This window comes from Megachile rotundata, chromosome 2 (assembly GCF_050947335.1).
Source record: "Megachile rotundata isolate GNS110a chromosome 2, iyMegRotu1, whole genome shotgun sequence".
In the NCBI taxonomy this organism is placed as follows: domain Eukaryota; kingdom Metazoa; phylum Arthropoda; class Insecta; order Hymenoptera; family Megachilidae; genus Megachile; species Megachile rotundata.
The window spans coordinates 5,818,062-5,833,038 of record NC_134984.1 but is presented as its reverse complement, the minus strand read 5'-3'; the positions used below and the strand labels follow the sequence as shown (position 1 = coordinate 5,833,038).

The 14,977-nt window shown below is 40.9% G+C and overlaps 1 protein-coding gene and 1 long non-coding RNA gene across 11 annotated transcripts in view; both read left to right on the top strand.

The window, feature by feature from the left end:
* LOC105664095 (uncharacterized) overlaps nucleotides 1–9,898 on the top strand; it is a 96,849-nt gene extending 86,951 nt beyond the window's left edge. Inside the window, exons 2-3 of the long non-coding RNA XR_013040615.1 lie at nucleotides 9,487–9,552; nucleotides 9,640–9,898. This is a non-coding gene — a long non-coding RNA (uncharacterized LOC105664095). The remainder of the gene's footprint in view (nucleotides 1–9,486; nucleotides 9,553–9,639) is intronic.
* The window catches only part of LOC143265851 (uncharacterized), a 129,499-nt gene that overhangs the window by 71,201 nt on the left and 43,321 nt on the right, over nucleotides 1–14,977 (top strand). The gene's annotated exons all lie outside the window — the stretch shown is intronic.

Genomic DNA, 14,977 nt, shown 5'->3' with positions numbered 1-14,977 from the left:
AGTGTCGCACTGCACTGTAAAGTGCAGTTTCATCGACCTTTACCGATGTTTGACAACTGCATTCTGCAATTGTACTCGTGGGTCATGCGATCACACGAGTTGTTCGGCACCGTTCTCCACTTCCTCGCTGGTTGAAATCAAGGACAAAAATAATAATCGTTGCAACGGTCCAGTGTCGCACTGCACTGTAAAGTGTAATTCCATCAACCTTTACCGATGTTTGACAACTGCATTCTGCAATTGTACTCGTGGGTCATGCGATCACACGAGTTGTTCGACACCGTTCTCACTTCTTCACGGGTTGAAAACAACGATAAAAATAATCTTGCAACGGTCCAGTGTCGCACTGCACTGTAAAGTGCAGTTTCATCGACCTTTACCGATGTTTGACAACTGCATTCTGCAATTGTACTCGTGGGTCATGCGATCACACGAGTTGTTCGGCACCGTTCTCCACTTCCTCGCTGGTTGAAATCAAGGACAAAAATAATAATCGTTGCAACGGTCCAGTGTCGCACTGCACTGTAAAGTGCAGTTCCATCGAACTTTACCGATGGTTGATAATTGCATTCTGCAATTGTACTCGTGGGTCATGCGATCACACGAGTTGTTCGACACCATTCTCCACTTCTTCACGGGTTGAAAACAACGATAAAAATAATCTTGCAACGGTCCAGTGTCGCACTGCACTGTAAAGTGCAGTTCCATCGACCTTTACCGATGGTTGACAATTGCATTCCGCAATTGTACTCGTGGGTCATGCGATCACACGAGTTGTTCGGCACCGTTCTCCACTTCCTCGCTGGTTGAAATCAAGGACAAAAATAATAATCGTTGCAACGGTCCAGTGTCGCACTGCACTGTAAAGTGTAGTTCCATCAACCTTTACCGATGTTTGACAACTGCATTCTGCAATTGTACTCGTGGGTCATGCGATCACACGAGTTGTTCGACACCGTTCTCACTTCTTCACGGGTTGAAAACAACGATAAAAATAATCTTGCAACGGTCCAGTGTCGCACTGCACTGTAAAGTGCAGTTCCATCGACCTTTACCGATGGTTGACAATTGCATTCCGCAATTGTACTCGTGGGTCATGCGATCACACGAGTTGTTCGGCACCGTTCTCTATTTCCTCGCTGGTTGAAAACAACGACAAAAATAATAATCGTTGCAACGGTCCAGTGTCGCACTGCACTGTAAAGTGTAGTTCCATCAACCTTTACCGATGTTTGACAACTGCATTCTGCAATTGTACTCGTGGGTCATGCGATCACACGAGTTGTTCGACACCGTTCTCACTTCTTCACGGGTTGAAAACAACGATAAAAATAATCTTGCAACGGTCCAGTGTCGCACTGCACTGTAAAGTGCAGTTTCATCGACCTTTACCGATGTTTGACAACTGCATCCTGCAATTGTACTCGTGGGTCATGCGATCACACGAGTTGTTCGGCACCGTTCTCCACTTCCTCGCTGGTTGAAATCAAGGACAAAAATAATAATCGTTGCAACGGTCCAGTGTCGCACTGCACTGTAAAGTGTAGTTCCATCAACCTTTACCGATGTTTGACAACTGCATTCTGCAATTGTACTCGTGGGTCATGCGATCACACGAGTTGTTCGACACCGTTCTCACTTCTTCACGGGTTGAAAACAACGATAAAAATAATCTTGCAACGGTCCAGTGTCGCACTGCACTGTAAAGTGCAGTTTCATCGACCTTTACCGATGTTTGACAACTGCATTCTGCAATTGTACTCGTGGGTCATGCGATCACACGAGTTGTTCGGCACCGTTCTCCACTTCCTCGCTGGTTGAAATCAAGGACAAAAATAATAATCGTTGCAACGGTCCAGTGTCGCACTGCACTGTAAAGTGCAGTTCCATCGAACTTTACCGATGGTTGATAATTGCATTCTGCAATTGTACTCGTGGGTCATGCGATCACACGAGTTGTTCGACACCGTTCTCCACTTCTTCACGGGTTGAAAACAACGATAAAAATAATCTTGCAACGGTCCAGTGTCGCACTGCACTGTAAAGTGCAGTTTCATCGACCTTTACCGATGTTTGACAACTGCATTCTGCAATTGTACTCGTGGGTCATGCGATCACACGAGTTGTTCGGCACCGTTCTCCACTTCCTCGCTGGTTGAAATCAAGGACAAAAATAATAATCGTTGCAACGGTCCAGTGTCGCACTGCATTGTAAAGTGCAGTTCCATCGACCTTTACCGATGGCTGACAATTGCATTCTGCAATTGTACTCGTGGGTCATGCGATCACACGAGTTGTTCGACACCGTTCTCCACTTCTTCACGGGTTGAAAACAACGATAAGAATAATCTTGCAACGGTCCAGTGTCGCACTGCACTTTAAAGTGCAGTTCCATCGACCTTTACCGATGGTTGACAATTGCATTCTGCAATTGTACTCGTGGGTCATGCGATCACACGAGTTGCTCGACACCGTTCTCCACTTTTTCACTGTTTGAAAAAAACAACGATAAAAATAATAAACGTTGCAACGGTCCAGTGTCGCACTGTACTGTAAAGTGCAGTTCCATCGACCTTTACCGATGGTTGACAATTGCATTCTGCAATTGTACTCGTGGGTCATGCGATCACACGAGTTGCTCGACACCGTTCTCCACTTTTTCACTGTTTGAAAAAAACAACGATAAAAATAATAAACGTTGCAACGGTCCAGTGTCGCACTGTACTGTAAAGTGCAGTTCCATCGACCTTTACCGATGGTTGACAATTGCATTCTGCAATTGTACTCGTGGGTCATGCGATCACACAAGTTGTTCGACACCGTTCTCACTTCTTCACGGGTTGAAAACAGCGATAAAAATAATCTTGCAACGGTCCAGTGTCGCACTGCACTGTAAAGTGCAGTTCCATCGACCTTTACCGATGGTTGACAATTGCATTCCGCAATTGTACTCGTGGGTCATGCGATCACACGAGTTGTTCGGCACCGTTCTCCACTTCCTCGCTGGTTGAAATCAAGGACAAAAATAATAATCGTTGCAACGGTCCAGTGTCGCACTGCACTGTAAAGTGTAATTCCATCAACCTTTACCGATGTTTGACAACTGCATTCTGCAATTGTACTCGTGGGTCATGCGATCACACGAGTTGTTCGACACCGTTCTCACTTCTTCACGGGTTGAAAACAACGATAAAAATAATCTTGCAACGGTCCAGTGTCGCACTGCACTGTAAAGTGCAGTTTCATCGACCTTTACCGATGTTTGACAACTGCATTCTGCAATTGTACTCGTGGGTCATGCGATCACACGAGTTGTTCGGCACCGTTCTCCACTTCCTCGCTGGTTGAAATCAAGGACAAAAATAATAATCGTTGCAACGGTCCAGTGTCGCACTGCACTGTAAAGTGCAGTTCCATCGAACTTTACCGATGGTTGATAATTGCATTCTGCAATTGTACTCGTGGGTCATGCGATCACACGAGTTGTTCGACACCGTTCTCCACTTCTTCACGGGTTGAAAACAACGATAAAAATAATCTTGCAACGGTCCAGTGTCGCACTGCACTGTAAAGTGCAGTTTCATCGACCTTTACCGATGTTTGACAACTGCATTCTGCAATTGTACTCGTGGGTCATGCGATCACACGAGTTGTTCGGCACCGTTCTCCACTTCCTCGCTGGTTGAAATCAAGGACAAAAATAATAATCGTTGCAACGGTCCAGTGTCGCACTGCACTGTAAAGTGTAATTCCATCAACCTTTACCGATGTTTGACAACTGCATTCTGCAATTGTACTCGTGGGTCATGCGATCACACGAGTTGTTCGACACCGTTCTCACTTCTTCACGGGTTGAAAACAACGATAAAAATAATCTTGCAACGGTCCAGTGTCGCACTGCACTGTAAAGTGCAGTTTCATCGACCTTTACCGATGTTTGACAACTGCATTCTGCAATTGTACTCGTGGGTCATGCGATCACACGAGTTGTTCGGCACCGTTCTCCACTTCCTCGCTGGTTGAAATCAAGGACAAAAATAATAATCGTTGCAACGGTCCAGTGTCGCACTGCACTGTAAAGTGCAGTTCCATCGAACTTTACCGATGGTTGATAATTGCATTCTGCAATTGTACTCGTGGGTCATGCGATCACACGAGTTGTTCGACACCATTCTCCACTTCTTCACGGGTTGAAAACAACGATAAAAATAATCTTGCAACGGTCCAGTGTCGCACTGCACTGTAAAGTGCAGTTCCATCGACCTTTACCGATGGTTGACAATTGCATTCCGCAATTGTACTCGTGGGTCATGCGATCACACGAGTTGTTCGGCACCGTTCTCCACTTTTTCACTGGTTGAAAAAAACAACGACAAAAATAATAATCGTTGCAACTGTCCAGTGTCGCACTGCACTGTAAAGTGCAGTTCCATCAACCTTTACCGATGGTTGACAATTGCATTCTGCAATTGTACTCGTGGGTCATGCGATCACACGAGTTGCTCGACACCGTTCTCCACTTTTTCACTGTTTGAAAAAAACAACGATAAAAATAATAAACGTTGCAACGGTCCAGTGTCGCACTGTACTGTAAAGTGCAGTTCCATCGACCTTTACCGATGGTTGACAATTGCATTCTGCAATTGTACTCGTGTGCCATGCGATCACACGAGTTGCTCGACACCGTTCTCCACTTTTTCACTGGTTGAAAAAAACAACGATAAAAATATTAAACGTTGCAACGGTCCAGTGTCGCACTGTACTGTAAAGTGCAGTTCCATCGACCTTTACCGATGGTTGACAATTGCATTCTGCAATTGTACTCGTGGGTCATGCGATCACACGAGTTGCTCGACACCGTTCTCCACTTTTTCACTGTTTGAAAAAAACAACGATAAAAATAATAAACGTTGCAACGGTCCAGTGTCGCACTGCATTGTAAAGTGCAGTTCCATCGACCTTTACCGATGGCTGACAATTGCATTCTGCAATTGTACTCGTGGGTCATGCGATCACACGAGTTGTTCGACACCGTTCTCCACTTTCTCGCTGGTTGAAATCAACGACAAAAATAATAATCGTTGCAACGGTCCAGTGTCGCACTGCATTGTAATGTGCAGTTCCATCGACCTTTACCGATGGCTGACAATTGCATTCTGCAATTGTACTCGTGGGTCATGCGATCACACGAGTTGTTCGACACCGTTCTCCACTTCTTCACGGGTTGAAAACAACGATAAGAATAATCGTGCAACGGTCCAGTATCGCTCTGCACTGTAAAGTGCAGTTCCATCGATCTTTACCGATGTTTGACAATTGCATTCTGCAATTGTACTCGTGGGTCATGCGATCACACGAGTTGCTCGACACCGCTCTCCACTTTTTCACTGGTTGGAAAAAACAACGATAAAAATAATAAACGTTGCAACGGTCCAGTGTCGCACTGTACTGTAAAGTGCAGTTCCATCGACCTTTACCGATGGTTGACAATTGCATTCTGCAATTGTACTCGTGGGTCATGCGATCACACGAGTTGTTCGACACCGTTCTCCACTTTCTCGCTGGTTGAAATCAACGACAAAAATAATAATCGTTGCAACGGTCCAGTGTCGCACTGCATTGTAATGTGCAGTTCCATCGACCTTTACCGATGGCTGACAATTGCATTCTGCAATTGTACTCGTGGGTCATGCGATCACACGAGTTGTTCGACACCGTTCTCCACTTCTTCACGGGTTGAAAACAACGATAAGAATAATCTTGCAACGGTCCAGTGTCGCACTGCACTTTAAAGTGCAGTTCCATCGACCTTTACCGATGGTTGACAATTGCATTCTGCAATTGTACTCGTGGGTCATGCGATCACACGAGTTGCTCGACACCGCTCTCCACTTTTTCACTGGTTGGAAAAAACAACGATAAAAATAATCTTGCAACGGTCCAGTGTCGCACTGCACTTTAAAGTGCAGTTCCATCGACCTTTACCGATGTTTGACAATTGCATTCTGCAATTGTACTCGTGGGTGTTGCGATCACACGAGTTGCTCGACACCGTTCTCCACTTTTTCACTGGTTGAAAAAAACAACGACAAAAATAATAATCGTTGCAACTGTCCAGTGTCGCACTGTACTGTAAAGTGCAGTTCCATCGACCTTTACCGATGGTTGACAATTGCATTCTGCAATTGTACTCGTGGGTCATGCGATCACACGAGTTGCTCGACACCGTTCTCCACTTTTTCACTGTTTGAAAAAAACAACGATAAAAATAATAAACGTTGCAACGGTCCAGTGTCGCACTGTACTGTAAAGTGCAGTTCCATCGACCTCTACCGATGGTTGACAATTGCATTCTGCAATTGTACTCGTGGGTCATGCGATCACACGAGTTGTTCGACACCGTTCTCCACTTTCTCGCTGGTTGAAATCAACGACAAAAATAATAATCGTTGCAACGGTCCAGTGTCGCACTGCATTGTAAAGTGCAGTTCCATCGACCTTTACCGATGGCTGACAATTGCATTCTGCAATTGTACTCGTGGGTCATGCGATCACACGAGTTGTTCGACACCGTTCTCCACTTCTTCACGGGTTGAAAACAACGATAAGAATAATCTTGCAACGGTCCAGTGTCGCACTGCACTTTAAAGTGCAGTTCCATCGACCTTTACCGATGGTTGACAATTGCATTCTGCAATTGTACTCGTGGGTCATGCGATCACACGAGTTGCTCGACACCGTTCTCCACTTTTTCACTGTTTGAAAAAAACAACGATAAAAATAATAAACGTTGCAACGGTCCAGTGTCGCACTGTACTGTAAAGTGCAGTTCCATCGACCTTTACCGATGGTTGACAATTGCATTCTGCAATTGTACTCGTGGGTCATGCGATCACACGAGTTGCTCGACACCGTTCTCCACTTTTTCACTGTTTGAAAAAAACAACGATAAAAATAATAAACGTTGCAACGGTCCAGTGTCGCACTGTACTGTAAAGTGCAGTTCCATCGACCTTTACCGATGGTTGACAATTGCATTCTGCAATTGTACTCGTGGGTCATGCGATCACACAAGTTGTTCGACACCGTTCTCACTTCTTCACGGGTTGAAAACAGCGATAAAAATAATCTTGCAGCGGTCCAGTATCGCACTGCACTGTAAAGTGCAGTTCCATCAACCTTTACCGATGGTTGGCAATTGCATTCTGCAATTGTACTCGTGGGTCATGCGATCACACGAGTTGTTCGACACCGTTCTCCACTTTCTCGCTGGTTGAAATCAACGACAAAAATAATAATCGTTGCAACGGTCCAGTGTCGCACTGCATTGTAAAGTGCAGTTCCATCGACCTTTACCGATGGCTGACAATTGCATTCTGCAATTGTACTCGTGGGTCATGCGATCACACGAGTTGTTCGACACCGTTCTCCACTTCTTCACGGGTTGAAAACAACGATAAGAATAATCTTGCAACGGTCCAGTGTCGCACTGCACTTTAAAGTGCAGTTCCATCGACCTTTACCGATGGTTGACAATTGCATTCTGCAATTGTACTCGTGGGTCATGCGATCACACGAGTTGCTCGACACCGTTCTCTAGTTTTTCACTGGTTGAAAAAAACAACAATAAAAATAATAAACGTTGCAACGGTCCAGTGTCGCACTGTACTGTAAAGTGCAGTTCCATCGACCTTTACCGATGGTTGACAATTGCATTCTGCAATTGTACTCGTGGGTCATGCGATCACACGAGTTGTTCGGCACCGTTCTCCACTTTCTCGCTGGTTGAAATCAACGACAAAAATAATAATCGTTGCAACGGTCCAGTGTCGCACTGCATTGTAATGTGCAGTTCCATCGACCTTTACCGATGTTTGACAATTGCATTCTGCAATTGTACTCGTGGGTGTTGCGATCACACGAGTTGCTCGACACCGTTCTCCACTTTTTCACTGGTTGAAAAAAACAACGACAAAAATAATAATCGTTGCAACGGTCCAGTGTCGCACTGCATTGTAAAGTGCAGTTCCATCGACCTTTACCGATGGTTGACAATTGCATTCTGCAATTGTACTCGTGTGTCATGCGATCACACGAGTTGCTCGACACCGTTCTCCACTTTTTCACTGTTTGAAAAAAACAACGATAAAAATAATAAACGTTGCAACGGTCCAGTGTCGCACTGTACTGTAAAGTGCAGTTCCATCGACCTTTACCGATGGTTGACAATTGCATTCTGCAATTGTACTCGTGGGTCATGCGATCACACGAGTTGCTCGACACCGTTCTCCACTTTTTCACTGTTTGAAAAAAACAACGATAAAAATAATAAACGTTGCAACGGTCCAGTGTCGCACTGTACTGTAAAGTGCAGTTCCATCGACCTTTACCGATGGTTGACAATTGCATTCTGCAATTGTACTCGTGGGTCATGCGATCACACGAGTTGTTCGACACCGTTCTCCACTTTCTCGCTGGTTGAAATCAACGACAAAAATAATAATCGTTGCAACGGTCCAGTGTCGCACTGCATTGTAAAGTGCAGTTCCATCGACCTTTACCGATGGCTGACAATTGCATTCTGCAATTGTACTCGTGGGTCATGCGATCACACGAGTTGTTCGACACCGTTCTCCACTTCTTCACGGGTTGAAAACAACGATAAGAATAATCTTGTAACGGTCCAGTGTCGCACTGCACTTTAAAGTGCAGTTCCATCGACCTTTACCGATGGTTGACAATTGCATTCTGCAATTGTACTCGTGGGTCATGCGATCACACGAGTTGCTCGACACCGTTCTCCAGTTTTTCACTGGTTGAAAAAAACCACGATAAAAATAATAAACGTTGCAACGGTCCAGTGTCGCACTGTACTGTAAAGTGCAGTTCCATCGACCTTTACCGATGGTTGACAATTGCATTCTGCAATTGTACTCGTGGGTCATGCGATCGCACAAGTTGTTCGACACCGTTCTCACTTCTTCACGGGTCGAAAAAAACGATAAAATAATCTTGCAACTGTCCAGTGTCGCACTGTACTGTAAGGTGCAGTTCCATCGACCTTTTACCGATGGTTGGCAATTGCAGCTAAATGGAATTGTACTCGTAAATCATGCGATCGCACGAGTTTCTGGTCGGTGGTAAGCAGGAAGTAACTAAAAGCACTTTCCACCCCATTGCTTTCTTATGTAGCATCATTGTCCTACCTGAAGTTATTCTATCCGATCCTATCTATTCTATCTCATTTTAATCCCATCCCGATGGAAGGAACTCACTACCTTCTCGTGGTTTCTGTCGTGGTCTGGCACTTTTTCTAAAATGATAACAAAACAAAAAGTGTCTTTTCTATGAAATAAAGTTAAAATAGTAAATGTTGTAGTTTTCTGATATGGAAGAAATGTCACTGGCTAAGGGTGGGTTATTAACATTTACCAATAATTAGTACTAATTTCCAATAATTAATAATATACCAATAATTTGTTACAGTTTGTACATCTGCAGATTTGTGGGGAAAGAAATTGTGCTTTTACTGTATGGCAGCACAAGAAACATGTGGGTAGATAAAAGAAAGTTTTATTCGGTAGTTGGAATAATACTGGTAGTAATTATTATGTATTCGTATCGTTTTATTTGTTACAGATACTTTGTAAAGAAAGAAAGCGAAGGAAGCATAGAAGAAGTAACAACTGATCTGCCAAATGCGGAACAAAATTAGTGACAAGGCAAGAGGGAGTTCCCCCTCTCCTATTTGGTTACGCAATATTAGATGACGAGCGTGTTGGCGCGGTAATCAAAAAGTGGAATCTACAACGACGTAAAAAAATATTTTATTGTAAAAAATGTCACTGAATTCTACATGTGTTTCAATGGCCAGTAAATAAATATAATTTCTAACCGATTTTACTGTATGTTTATTGTATTTTAAGGGGTAACCCCAGTCTAGAATTTTGAAAAAAATCGATTTTTTTTTTTTTTTGCTTAAATGATGCTTTATTATGTATAGAATATGAGAAAAAAGTTTTAAGTGGTGGGCAGGCCGGAAACACGAATTTTTTTAAGGGGGAGACCAGTATGACGCAACCTAAATCGGTCCTATCTTTAAAAGATCGTCAGAGTTTTGTCGTTTAGGAAAAATCAAATCTTTTGATGAATTTGGTTAAAATGGACCTTTATTTAAATATTTAAAAAAAAAAATCAGTACAAATAAGGGCGGTATAGTTAAAAACAAAAAAAGATAGATGGTCTACACTTCGGCGCACTTCCTCACTGTAACCAGGGTACAGATCAAACGAGTCGTCAGAAATGCATAAAATAAAATTATAAGTAAAGGAAATCGATGCTGTTTTCGGCCTAACCTCCGACCTGATTTGATTAGTCAACCCAATAGCATATAAAAATTATGAAAGTGGCAAAACACGTAATTACGCAAATTTTTCCAACATTTTATTTTTTTTCTCCAAAATTAGATTTGTTTTCTGGGATGTTTTAGGTTAGGCCGATAGCCATTGATTTGAGATACTACCACAAAAAATTTCAAGGTGATCTGAACCTCCGTTTAGGCTGTAGGCTGGTTGCAAGGTCCAAAAATGGTGTTCCGAGAAAAACTAGGTTAACCCTTTGAGCTCTGAATACTTCTGGCCGAAACGGTCCGTAGGGACGGAGCGCGGCTAGCGTTGACCATCGCTGGGCCCGGAATACTTTTTCGCTTTCCTGGGCCGTTTTCTATTTGTTCTTCTTTCATCGATTGATTCTTCTGATTAATTGTCTGATGATAGTAAATCACTATATTCTATTTCTGATGAAAGCAAATTACTAACGAGTATTCCTGTATTAATTTTACACGAAAGTGACTGCATATTGATCAAAAAAATCGACAAACGCATATATGCGCCTTTAGTCCACGCCGATGACTTAGAGAAAACCCATTTATGCGGCCTTAGGCCACGCGGATGACTTTCGCCAAACCCATATATGCGTCCATAGAGCTCAAAGGGTTAAAGTTATATGTGCATACGCGGGATAGTGCTATGTGCGATACGGAGACAAGTCTAGCGACGGGAGTTTTTCGAATTTTTAAACCCGGTTTTCGGCATTATACGCAGGAAAGAAGGGAGAATTTTTTAAGATGATAAAAAAAATCGATTTTTTTAAGGTGTCGTACTTGTCTCGCCCCTTAAGTGGACAGCAACCACTCTTTGGTTGTCTCGGCGTAACTTGCGAATACGCGCACAATAATCGGCGTAGAGAACAGTACCTGGGTAAAGGCAAAATGCCTAATTCAGCTAGCTTAATAAACAACGATCCCCAATTTGAAAGAATAGTCAAAGTTTCTTGAAGGAAAGGGAAATTTGTCAGGAAAACTCATTGATAAGTTGAGTATTTATTACGGTTGACACCATGAATCCGTCGAAAAAATATCTGTTTGCATATTCAAAGATGGACTATTTACTATAATGGAACTAATAAACTGTCGGAGAAAATTGTTACAATTTTTGCCTACAAGCCGACGCCCGATGCATAGAGTTTTCAGAACGATTTTTGAATGAAGCTTCAAAAATGTCGAGATTGAATCTTAGATCCAATAAGAAGGAAAAGGATAACAAATTTCTTATGCTGAATGGCAATCACAACTTTAAACGCGTTTTTCTCGAAATCACTTTATTTGAACTGGCCGGACAAATAACTCGAAAAGTTTTTAACTAATCGATTTAAAATTTCGTGGAGAGGTGCAAAATAATATAACGCAGTGAGCATCGTACGGATTTTTTGATTAATTAACTACTTAACTTTTTATTAACAATTTAATGCTGAATTTTCTGTCGTTTTTCGAAACGTTTTATTCATATCTACACTTAATTAACAATTATTAATATTTTTTTAATTTCCGTACGATGTTCCATAGATTTTGGTACATAATATGAGAAAATTTTTGATTTTTTAACTTAGGACCATGCATTAATGAAAAAACAGTCCGGCTATGAAGTCCTTACAAAGAAATAGTGTTGTTGCTTGCTAGCACCTACAGCCGCCATTTTTAGTGCAAATTGTTTATAAAAATTTACCAACCATCTTCAAAACACATCTAATAAAGTCTTTTTTATTCTGACCTTATCTTGTACGGTTATTACTTTAAAAATTCCCGAAGATCACATTTTTTTCTGACTTCTAGAGTGGCGTTATCCCTTAACAAGAATTAAATGTTCATAGTTCCCTACATTGCCCGAAACGATTATTTACAGTAAATATTCGATGTTATGAATATCTCAGGTCTGAACTTTCATTCATATTGTATAAGCACTGCGTTGATTGACGTTTTACCGAACATAGAAAAAGACAGCGAACGGAGACCGAATATAAACAAAACAGTATCGAATCGATGGGACAATTCTAATGCAAGAATAAAACTTTCTTATTTTTGTCTTTTTTTACATGAAACTTTCATCAACGTATCTGCGATATTTTTTGTTATTATAATGAAATTAAACATGACACAATTCGAGACATTTACTTGTAATTCCAAGCATTCCGATTATACCGAATACATTGCTTTAATAAGTTATTACAAGTAATTATGCCCCGAATTACGTCATGTTTGGTATTATTTTAATCACAAAAATGTTACAGATGTGTGGGTGAATGTTCTATGTCAAAAAAGACAAAAATAAGAAAGTTTTACATTTGCATTGGTATTGTCTGATGGATACATACGGATCAGTTACACGTAATATGTACTTCTTGGCGATCGAGTTTCTGGTTTTCCGACAAGTCTTCCTCCCAGTGGCGGGGATAATTTTTTATTATTACCCTTTTTCCTCAGTATTACTCTTTTTTCCTCAAAAAACTTTTCCTTATGACTGGGAAAGCGCCCTGATATACAAACTGTACATTTTTTAACAATACAGAGGATTGAAAAAACAGCGAGATAAAATTAAATTAAAAAATAATGGAATATGATATGGGTATTAAACGAATATATAAAATTATTAGTATAGATACTGAATAATAGAATTGAACACTTATACCTTTTAAATAAACTTTATATATTTATAATTAAGAAAGACTTAGAAAGAACCACTTAAATAACTTGATATATTATATCCGTGTGCAATGCAGAAAATTCACGAAGGAAACAAGAACGAAAAAGAATATAAGAATTATTTTGTTTAACATTTGCGAATCTAAATTGAAGCGAGTGGCATCATATAAATAATCGATGATCTAACATTCATAATTATCGACGTCTTATTACCGACATCGGCATATGTTATCGAGTTCTTAATAGATTTATTTTTGCCACTTTAATATGGAAATTCAACACGCCCCCTCAAAAATAAATTTGGTATACTTAACAAAGCTGGTATAACTAAATTAATCTCTTTATTAAATAAGACAGTCCTTCCTCGTCTTACTAAAAAAGTATAAAATTAGAAACTGAAAAAAAATATAGGATATATATATGTATCTATGTATATGTGGTAATAGGATTTTAGGGGTTAGTGTCGTCTTTTAGGTTTTTTTCTTTTTTCTTATACTTTATTTTCAGTTTCTTTTATTTTCGTTTGATAATGAATTATATTTTTGAGTTCCCTTTTTTTCTTCATCCCCAAAATTTTGTTTTTCTGTTTTATTTTTTTGCTCTACTTTTTTCTGTGTGCCGGCCACTTAGGTGGCGATTTAATTTCAATTATATCTTTTTGTTTTCCGTTTTTTCGTTTATATGTTTTTTTTGGGTTGTATCGTGTTTGCTATGTTGTTACCTCGCAACACTATTCTCACCTTTTGATTTTTCATTTTGCATTGGAGCTTTTCGGTTTTGTTTTGTTCTACTTACCGCCTCTCACTCCGTTCCGTTGCGGGGGACAGATTTTTCTGTTCAGAGAACGAGAGAGAGAGTGTGCCCCCGCGCCGCGAAAGCCTCCCTCGCAATTGGCGAATCGATCCCGTTTCTTCAGCCGTTGCTTGTAACGCGTGGGGCCCACTCTATTTTTTTTCTGTTTTGCTTGCGTGGCCTACTTTAGGGATCCGAATAAAATCTCATTCTGTTGGATACTAACTCGCGAGTCTTTTACTCATTTTCTGTCCCCCTCTGATTCCCGCTCCCGATAGAGCAGCTGGAAGGGCGATTAACGCGGACGCGTGCATTGGCACTGGCGCCCCGTGAAAAAAAAAAATTGTCCATGGGTGTGAGTATCGGTACGTGGAGGGCTGTTCTCCCTGACCGCTCCCACCCTAGGGAACCTCTTCCGGTTTTCCCCCACCGATACGTCACAAAACAGAATTTAAACAGAATTATATAAACATATGCAAGAATTAAGAATTATAAAATTTATATTAAGTTCATTCCTTTTCTAAATTCCTGGAATTTATTTCCTGGCAACGGCTTCGTTAATATATCGGCTAATTGTTCACTTGTGGAAATGAATTCAAGTTTTATTACATTCTTTTCAACTTGTTCTCTAGAAAAATGGTATTTTATGTCAATATATTTTGATCGTTTATGACTGCTAGGATTATGTGCAATATTAATGCAACCCATGTTGTCTTCATATATTATTATTGGATCAGAAATACTTATATTAACACTAACTGCCAAGGATTTTAACCGAAGTGCCTCTCTGATAGCTTCAAAAAGCGCCATATATTCGGCTTCAGTAGATGAAGCAGCTACTGATGTCTGTCTTTTAGTATTCCAACAGATTGTACATTTTTCGTACAATTTGAATACATATCCCGTTGTGCTCCTTCGATCTGTATTTTCACTACCTCCCCAATCTGAATCTACATAGCCACTTAATAAATTTTTATAATTATTTCTAACATATGTTAATTTAACTTCAGCTGACCCTTTCAGATATCTTAGAACTCTTTTAAGATTTTGCCACAATTCTTTATTATTTTTGTTTCAATACCGACTCAAAATATTAACGGCTATACTTAAATCAGGTCTTGTACAAATCATTATGTACATCAAACATCC